Genomic DNA, 9,415 nt, shown 5'->3' on the forward strand with positions numbered 1-9,415 from the left:
AGGGGTAAGGGGGTGGAGGGCGAGTGTGGAAGAGGGTGATGAATCTATTGTAAATGCTCTCCTGTATTCTTGTGTGTTGGGGAATGGAACAGAAATCTGCGTCGCCTTGTTTGATCCATACGCGCGCATCTGCGTGTGCGAGTGCATGGCTCATACTCTGTATGGAGACATGCACACACATCTATAGGCCACGATTAATATTCCCAGAAATGCAGAAAAAAAGCTGGTATTTAGCGTCCATACGGAGAGGCGCAGGCTGCCTGGTTCCCAGCAGCTTCACTCCCAAACTTTGCCTTTTCTTTTGTTTTCTTTTCTTTATTCTTTTTTTTTTTCCCTCCTTCTTGTAAATTGCTGTTAACGTGTGTCTTTATGTTCTGTCTATAACTAGGATGTAATCAGGCGCCCCATGTCTCTCTCTGAAAGCATTTAATAAATGTCTATTAAAGCGCTACAAATGTAAGATAAATTTAGTGGCGCTGCTGTCTCCCTGTATCCAAACGGTAATGATGGATTTATCAACAGGGATTCGCCTTCAGCGCGGTGAGAGAGATTTACTCAACAAATAAGTCGGAAAAGCACCCACCCAAATACAATCATTTATACGGAAACTGATTTCTTTACAGCACCACACATTCGAGGGAACATACAGCTTATTGCCTTTTTTTTTGCTTCGCTTTTTCTTTCTTTCTTTTTTTTTTTTTCTTTCCCTGTTTTCACCCGTACTCCTTTTATTTCCCTCCTTTTTAACATAATCAGTGGAGCTGGGAGCGTGTGTCTGTCTCTGTTTTGGGAGTGTTTGCCTGCTTATTGCTGGTGGAAGCTCCCAGATTCGATCAAACCCGGATCAATGCCTAATTTCTCGGCATCACCCTCTCCCTTCTCCCCCCTACTTTCACGGATATTTTTTTTCCTTCAGACGCCAAATATCGAATATACGTGTATTCGGTACCAAAACCCGTCGAGTTTCGAAGTCCAAGATGAATAATAAAAGGGGGGTGGGGGGAATTGTCCCTGAATTATCTGCGTGTCGCTCCATAAATGCTTGCGAGCGGCTCTCAGGAGCCTCTCCACCTCGCAGAGATGCTGCCTACCTCTGCTGAAATTTCTCTCTCCTTTTTCTTAGCCTTTGCTTTGAACCCTACCCGATAGCCTGTACACAAATAAAAGGAATGAACTCAGAACGAAGCACCATTCATTGTTGGATTCCAGCACTGTCAAAAAAAAAAAAAAAAAAAAAAAAAGAAATACTGAAATGCAGCCACAGAGCGCCCTTAGGATTATTTCCCTTTCCTAGAAAGTAGCTCCTAACCTCAGGTTTCTCCCCCCTCCCCCTTCTTCCCTGGTTTTATTCCCCCCCACCACAAACACACGCACACACCCTTGACCACATCTTTCTCCGATTCGCCTTGGAAAAAAAAAATTGCATGTGCTGATGTGATGGAGCCCTTTAAACAACGGGCATGTGAGAGCTGTATTCATTCTGAAATATTATCCCTGCTTTCTGAATTTCCTTCCTTTCAAATAGCTGCTCGTATCTTACTGTCCTGGATCCCTGATTTAAACATCCTCGTACCTACCATCCTGTTAGATACATCTACATTTTAATTTAATTTAATTTAATTTCGGTATTGTACCTAAAACAACAATAAATAAACCCGAGAACTTGTGTTTTCCTTTGCAGAGAGTTTTTTATTCTTCTCTAGAAATTTCATTGAGATGTCTCTGTACTTTGTTTGTCAGTTATCTTTGTTCCTTTTAAATAAAGGGCTTTTAAATGGACTTATTGCTCCCAGCGTGGGTTCTTCTCTCTAAATGTTAGAAAATTGTGCCATCTACCCGCTATTCTAAGTACTGTCACACTCGGAGACCTCCAAGGACCTTCCAGCCCCAACTTCAATACGACTGTGTCAAAGGGTGCCTAGTAGCGAGAGGAGAAAGGTTTGCGTGGATTTTACAGATTTCCAGCCTGAATCGCTGTCTGAAGCGCCAAAATGATCTGCAAAGATGCAGTTGGCTCCCTTTGAAGGCTGGCGCTCCGGCCCCAGCTCCAACCCAAGCCTTTGCAGGAACTAATGAAGCCTCCCTGCCTTTAGCTACATCGCACTTTCTCTCCAGTGCATAGTTTTCCTGCTAATTTTAGACACGAAAAGTGTGGGTGTGCATGGAAAGGGGGGAGGGGGCAGTCAGTCTTCTGTCGTAATTTTTTTTTTTTTTTAAGAGAAATAGTCAGATATTTATAGCCACGGCCTCTAATGCTGAAAATATAGTGTTGTTAATTGAAAAAAAAAAAAGTTCGCTTGCTGAGGTTGGTTCTGGCTGATTAGCTGGGGCTGTGTTTCCAAGGGAGGGATGAGCAAAACAGAAATGCGTATAAACTTTACAGGCCTTTTTATCACCACCCCAATACTTTGCCCAGTAACCCAGTTCTACCTCATTAGCCCAACTGGAACATTAGTGTTCAGGTTTAAAATTAGATTTCAAAACCTTTTTTGCTCGTGAGTAAGTAGAAATAGTTGGGAAGGTGTCTTAATTTTTTTTTTTTCTTTTCCCACTAAAACTTAAAATCAGAAGTGCCTTCTAAATCAGTTTAAATGGATTATCAATTTCCAGCTTTCTGTAATGGTGTAGTTACACGTCTTGGAAATTATTTTTGCACCTCTTAGGAGTATCAGGAGAGAATTGAGGGTGTTGGACGAGTCTTTATGTGCGGGGAAGAAACAGTGATACGCTTTATGACTTTTACGACTTGTTTCACACAGTTTGAGAAATGGAGTTTAAAGCAATGTACAATTAAAACTATATTGTTCTTTGGACAAATTCCAAGAAACTTCAGAATCAATTAGTTTAGATCCTTGAATACTTGTTGCTAAAACACATAAATATATATATATATATATATATACACGATATCAAAGAGCAAGAATGACTTGCCAAGAACAGCTCTGCTCCAGATGTAATTTTGAAGTCCCTGCTATATAGACCAGAGAAGCTGCACAGAATCGCTTCTCCGATTTCTCATTTTTCATTTATTCATGTCAGAATATCCAGGCACCACAGAATCATTTTTCTCTCCCTTTTTTCCACCCCCTTCCGCCCCCCCTCGCCCAATCCCCTCTTTCGTGCCCTTTTGAGCTTTCCGGGCAGTTTCGCGATTTGGTTTTTTGTTTGTTTGTTTGTTTTTCCGTTTAATACTTCCCAGTGTCTTTTTAACCATTCCCGTGATTATTTCTATTTGTCAGGTACTAGGGTTAAAACTTTATCCTCGGCTACCCACAAACTACTGCCCCGCAGGCGAAGCCACATTCAGCCACTCTTAATTCCCAGCTTTAAAGATAATCCTAATTTTAAAAGCGGCTTCACCAGCCGCTCTCTTCCCTTGATCACAAACTCTTTAGTCATCTTAAGTGCGATTTTTTATCCTTCTCCATTTTTTTTTTTTTCCCTTGCCCCAGAGCCTTTTCCAGACCACATTTCTGCTGGCTGAGCTTGGCGGTGGGAGCAGAGCTGCTCCCCAACCTCTGCAGGGCTCTGGTTTTGGGGCCGCAGCGGCTGCAGCTCCGCTCCGGGCATCCCAAATCACCCCAGCGCCTTCCTTTTCTTCCTTGGACATCACTGGCCGTCCCTGTTCTTTGAAACGTTTATTTTTCTGGACGAGAAAGTCGTCCCCCGTTGCAGATGTAATGGATTTCACTCCCAGGTTTTCCTTCCTGGAGAATATCATCTCAGCCAACAAGTTTCTGCCTTAATTCCTGCGTCGTTATTAGTGAACGACCCCTGGAAATTAACTGTACAGTGACCTCCAATTTCATCCTCTCGGCAGACAGTTTCAATTAGCCTTAAAAAGAAGCTAAAATTTTTTAAACTCACTAAAGATAATAATTAATAATAATAATAATAATAATAAACAACTCTGACAGAAGCATATGCAAAATATCTTGAGGATAAAGCCTTAAATGAGACATTTGACATCCAGACTAGTTTTTGCATTGACACTGCATGAGGCTCAGAGGAGGAGTGAGAGGAAGGGCTGTCATCCAGCAAAGTTTGCTGGACTTTATTCAGATAAAACTCGATCTTTCCCTCGCTGAAGCCAATGGTGAACTTGTACAATAGGAGGCAGGTCAGAGCAGATCACACGGCCCATATTGTCTTCTGAAACATGGGAAGAACCCTGCCACCTTCCTCAGCTGCCTTTAAAAAAAGATATTTTTATTATGTTCCACGCCTGATAGACACCCCCTCCCCGCTCGTGTTTTGTATTTCCTAGTCCCTTTGTAGGGGGATGATTCATTTTGCACTGTCACTATTTTCAATTTTGTGGGTTTACTGATGTCTTACTAAAAAAAAAAAAAGAAAAGTGCACTTTTCCTACCCCAAAGGTCTCATTAGCCTCCGCTGGCTGCTTTTTAGACAGCAGCTCAGTCTCGCTCCTCCAGCTGAATTTGTCCAACCCCTTCATCTTCTCATGTTTTATTTCGAGGTCTCACTGAAAAAAACCCATGAAATCCCCGAAAGGTCAGCCTCTGCCGGCTCTAATATCCCCGCAAGGCTCCCGCAGCCCCGAGGTTCCGTCCCTGCTCCCGTTCCGATGCCGTTCCGGGGAGCGGCGGGGCCGGGGAGCGGCGGGGCCGGGGCTCCGGGCGGCTCCGGCTGCGGGCTCCGCACCCTCCCCCGGGACAGCCCCGGCCGCAGCCCCAGCACCTCCCGCTCCTCACCCGCTCAGGCGAGACCTTCATGGTGCTGATATTATTACTATTATTATTATTATTATTATTATTATTATTATTATTATTATTATTATTATTATTACTGGTACTGATATTCAAATGGGTGCCTGTTTGTCCCCTGCACCAGTGTGTTTCAGAGCGATTATCTCATATCTTTCCTGCAGCAGTAAGCTATCCTTCAGCCCCGGGTCAGGCATTGATCTCTCTGCAATGTAACAAACGGCCGGGTTAATTTTCCCTCATTACCATTTCCATAGCTCAGGCTCCACACACAGGACGGAGCCCTCCAGCCCGCAGCCGCTGTGTGCGGCTCGGGGAGCGCTCACGGACACACAGCCGGACAGACGGACACGGGGACATGTGTGGTGACAGCGCCCCAAAGCCTCCCCCGGCAGCGCGGGGCGCGCTCGCTGCCTCTCTCTCCCGTGTCACCTTGCCTGACCCCCCGCCTTTGTACGGATTTGGGGTTTTCTTTGGGCTTGTATTATTTTTTAAACGTTGTTCTGCTCGCTATAAATTAGAAGGATTTTTTTTTCCTTTTTTTTTTTTTTTTTTGCTCACCCCGTTTACTTCTTAATCTTTTTTTTTTTTTTCATCGAGTCTTTTCATTCACTGGTTGCAAAAGAAAAGGGGGTTGGTCAACACCAAAATGGCAAAGTTCAGCTTGGAGAAAAAAAAAAAAAACAAAAAAAAAAACCTCCAGCTACCTACAAAGGAGCTCAGGGCTTTGTAATGGCAGAAAGAAACAAAAATGAAAAGAAAATTGCAGTTGAGGCTAAAGTGTGAGAGTGTGTTTGTGTGTATGTATATCTGTGTGTATTTTTAAAGGTTTCTTTGAACTGCCTTTGTGCTGACTAGGCAAAGCTCCTTGCCAATGCTAGTCACGGTTTAAGGAACTTTGAGTTAACCTCTTATATCGAATGAATCTTTTCATTTGGAAACCAATAAATCTCAATCTCTAGCCACCTTTTGTAGAACAGGCTGGGGCTTACCAAGGCGAGGCTGAAGCTTATAATAAAGAAGAGATAAAGTTTGCCAAAGTTTGGGTTGCTTTTTTTTTTTTTTTTTTTTTTTTAATCCTTCCCCTCCTTCTTCTTCCTCTTCTTCTCTTGTAAATAAAAGTTTTGGAGATGGCAGCATTTGGAAGCAATCCGGAGAAGGACTTGGATCTATGCATTGTTTCACAGTAAGCCTATTTACTTAAATAGAGTCTTCAGGGATTGAAACACGAAAATGATTTATAGTTTTCCAACAAGTCATTATTTTGGTCAGTTGTTGAGGGTGGGGTTGTGGAAAAGGAGGGGGGTCCATACAGTCTAATAATCAATGTGTGTCTATGGAAAGTGAAAAGGGAGGGGTGGGGAGGGGAGGGTTCTGTAGATAAGTAGGGTTAACACTATAAACATTGCAGACAATTGAGTTTTCCCATCTGAGCGGGAGTTGGGGAGAAAAGGGGTCTTCACATTTATCAGGCATTGAAGAGGGGGAGTGTGGGTGAACGAGAGAGAGGGGGGAAAATACATTTCTCAAATCACTCCGGACTAACTCCTTTGGTTTCTGCCTCGCACTTTTGCATTTTGGGGATCATTTCTTTGAAGTACTTTGAAACCCAGCGTTTTGCCTAATCTTTGGATGGGAGACGGGACCACAAGGATCAATGTTTTGATTTATTTTTTCAGTATTTATCTCCTGTGCAGTCTCACTCACTCGCTCGCCTGACTATGCCATATTTATACTTGTGTATACATTATGTACATATTATATATATAATGCCCCTGTAGACATGTTTTAAAAAATCATTTGCAATTTCTCTTCCACGGAGGCGCAGTTCACTTCTCAGCCCCTCTCTTTATCCTGTTTTATTTCAAGACTCTGTCTTCTTGCCGTCTCCAAATTGTTCCCATCCAGGAGTTATTAATTACTCTTACAAGGCGGGAGATTCTTAACTAATAACAAAGTTGTAAATTACCACCTTCCCTCAAATATTTCTCATTTGTCAACCCTGATTGATTTGATTAATATTCCACCGGCTGAGATCATTTCAAGTTGCACTATATAATCAGCAGCACCAGGCTGCTCAGCAGAGCTTCTGCTTGCGGAGAAGGTTTTTCTCCAGCCCTTGAGCTGAAGTGTATTTTGCATTTGCTCCAGAGGAGGTATAAACGTGGACCTATCGCTCAAAAGACCTTATGGTGCAGAGCCTGAATACGGTGTCGGGAAGTAAAATGAACAAAGCGTATCTGTGGGAGAAAAAAAATTAAATTAAAAGAAAAACTAAAAAGAAAAAAACATAAAAAAAAATCAGTAAAGAAAAAGAAACGAATGATAAGCCCTCGTGTAAGGCTGGAAGAAAAAGAAGACACGGGTTTCAGCCCTGCTTGTGGGGCTGGTTCAGCCCTCGCCTGAACTCTCCCACACTCCCTCCTTGCCTTGCATCCAGACTGTCACATCCCCTGGAATAAACACCCAGCACCTCGGTTTATGCTTTGCTTGTGGCCTCGGACGCATATAAATAATAATAATAGTGCTTAAATTAACCCCCCCATCCCTTGAAGTGATAGACAATAAACTTGTCTTCAGCCCCTCTCGCTCCACTGCAAGTGGGACTGGGATTCTGGTTCGAAACCATCATATTGACTTGATTACGTGGCTGTAAATAACGGCGCAGAGATCATCTTTCTCTGCTTTTAAGGGGGCAAAAAAAAAAGGAAAAAGGTCATCAGGGTGAGCTTTCTACCCAGTGCCAGAGCGGAACCTACGCGCACCGCCGCGCGTATGCGCAGCCCTCACCTAAAGAGCGGGATGTAGGAAATAAGGTGGAAATCACTAAATAGCAGTGACCCCTGCGTGCCTGAGCCGGGGCAGCAGATCCCGCTGCTGTCCTTGCGACCCAGCGACACCCGCTCCCTCCGCCAGCACTTCAGTTTTAATCTTAATTATATTAAGTGGAGTAGGGGGCTGGCCGTGGGGTTGAACGTGATGCGTGACGGGTGCCTGGTAAAGCATCGATCGTGACTATCGCCTTTCTATCGCTGCTCACAATGCACCTTAGCTGTGGCCGGGGAGGTGGCGATGGGTGCTGGGCTTCTTGCTTTTTTTCCCTTCTCTTTCCCCCCCCCCACCCCCATTTTGTTGTTGTTGTTGTGGTTTTCCTGTGAGTGTAAATGTAAAAATGAGAGACACGAGTGAAATAACATTCCGCCCAGTCACCTGCAATTCAATATGCACACAAGAGACGCCGATGTATATGAGACGATTTTAATTATGATTAGAAGACACACTCTGAGCAAGAAAATAGATTTGGAGGGAGGGGAGGGGGGAAAAGGGGGAGCTGGAGGAGCATTAATGAAATCTTTCTCCGCGATACTAAAAGAAACAAGTGGTTGATACAACGGAGGTGATTTGTCACCCAACTGCAAAGGGGGGTGGGCGATGGGATCTGAGCATCATTCCTTTCCTCCCCCCCCCATCTTTTGAAGCACATGATATGCCATGATGCCTCGCAGGCAGAGCTCACACCACGCCTTTGCCGGGCTCTCCCACCCGGCGCTGCCGGAGCCCCCCCTCCCCGCCGCCCCCCGCCGCCCCCCGGCTCACCGGCACGGAGCGGCCGCCAGCCCCGGCTCCGAGCAGCGCCGTGCTCAGGCCTGAAGGAGATTGTGTTTGTGCACATGAAACCTTTTGTCTCGGCCCGCGGATCGCCGGCCTTTTCACAGACAGCCGGGAACAGTTCAGGGTCACCGGCAATTTCCAGCCCCGGTGGCGGCGGGGTGGGGGGGGACACAGGCAGAAGGTGACCCCGGCTCGTCGCCTCCCGGACAGTTGTCGCCTTGGGAGCCGGAGCGGAGGCGGTGGAGGTGCGGGGAGTGGACAGGACCTCTTCTCCCACCGGCTGTGCCCTCCCAGCCCCGGCGCGTCCCCCGGCGCAGCCCCCGCCCGCCCCGCGCCGCTGCTGTGCGAGAGCCGGCTATTTTTCTCAGGATGTGACTTCCAAGTGGCATAATCTGTGGGAGTGTGAATCTGTTCTCGTTATGTTTGTCCCTTTCGGTATTTCTACAGGCTCTTTTATTTTTTCCTTTCTTTCCTTCTTCTTCTTCTTTTTTTTTTTTTTTTTTCCATCTCTCTTTTTTTTTTTTTCCTTTTTTTTTTTTTTGGTATAAATTAACTCCGACTGAAACCACCAGATTGTTCCGAGGAGACTACCTCCCTAATGACTTCATCTCCAAAAGTTGACTGACACTCTAGCGAACTGCCAACACCTGTTTCCCAGCACCCAGACTCCAGAACCCACCAGACCTCGTAAATTTAGCTTCTCCCTTCTCCCCCCCCACCCTCCCTTAATAGATGACGTGAATATCTGAAGGGAAGGGGGAGGGGGAGATGGAAGTAGGTCACATTTGAAACTTTTTATTTCTCATCTCTCCTGAGCGAAATCCGGAGATGAAAGGGCCGGACAGCTCCTGCCGCTGCCCGTCCCGGCGGGGTGCCCGGGGCTGGTGGCAGCCGTGGGGTCGGGGTCGCCCTCCAGGGCTGGGAGCTGCCCGCCGCTCCTGCTTAGGCGGGATTTAGGGGCAAAGCTCATGCCTGCCCGGCAGATCTCAGGGGCTGTAACCATGACCCGAGCCCTTTCCTCTCCTCTGCCTTTTCCCGAGGATGCTACAGGTCTCGGGCTCTTCGGTCCCACCTGG

The 9,415-nt window shown here is 45.8% G+C and overlaps 1 long non-coding RNA gene across 1 annotated transcript; it reads right to left on the reverse strand.

Annotated features, from left to right (window-relative positions):
- Positions 1-3,916: 3,916 nt before the first annotated feature.
- LOC117244945 lies at positions 3,917-5,154 on the reverse strand. The gene is made up of 3 exons (XR_004498957.1): positions 4,974-5,154; positions 4,373-4,486; positions 3,917-4,191 (listed from the first exon to the last, which is right to left on the reverse strand). It is a non-coding gene; the product is annotated as an uncharacterized LOC117244945 (long non-coding RNA).
- Positions 5,155-9,415: the final 4,261 nt, after the last annotated feature.

The sequence above is a fragment of the Parus major genome, chromosome 10 (genome assembly GCF_001522545.3).
Source record: "Parus major isolate Abel chromosome 10, Parus_major1.1, whole genome shotgun sequence".
Classification (NCBI taxonomy): Eukaryota; Metazoa; Chordata; class Aves; order Passeriformes; family Paridae; genus Parus; species Parus major.